Source organism: Corvus brachyrhynchos, unplaced genomic scaffold, assembly GCF_000691975.1.
Source record: "Corvus brachyrhynchos isolate BGI_N302 unplaced genomic scaffold, ASM69197v1 scaffold211, whole genome shotgun sequence".
NCBI lineage: Eukaryota > Metazoa > Chordata > Aves > Passeriformes > Corvidae > Corvus > Corvus brachyrhynchos.
This window is the reverse complement of record NW_008236211.1, coordinates 534,713-535,007: the sequence shown is the minus strand read 5'-3', so window position 1 is coordinate 535,007 and position 295 is coordinate 534,713. Positions and strand designations below refer to the sequence as shown.

The 295-nt window shown below is 45.1% G+C and overlaps 1 protein-coding gene across 1 annotated transcript in view; it reads right to left on the bottom strand.

The window, feature by feature from the left end:
• The window catches only part of DPYSL5 (dihydropyrimidinase like 5), a 22,915-nt gene that overhangs the window by 16,108 nt on the left and 6,512 nt on the right, over positions 1-295 (bottom strand). The gene's annotated exons all lie outside the window — the stretch shown is intronic.

Here is a 295-nt window from a genome sequence, read left to right as displayed (position 1 = left end):
ACGTTGAAGCTGATGTCTCGACTCACCCCGCTGTGTAAAGCACCATTATGAAGTCAGGTTGTACAGTAGTAACATTACCTTTTATATATATATATATCTATATCTCATATCTATCATATATATATAAACTGTAAACAAGAGGTAACAGCGGCTTCTAGGATCTGCACTCTTCAAGGTTTCCGTGTGGTAGGCACCCAAAATACTGTAGAAAAGGTGTGTGTGTGGTGTGTGTGTTCCCGGCCTCCCTGCCGGGTTGGCTCCATGTCACCGGAGAGCGGTGCTGGTGGAACAGAGC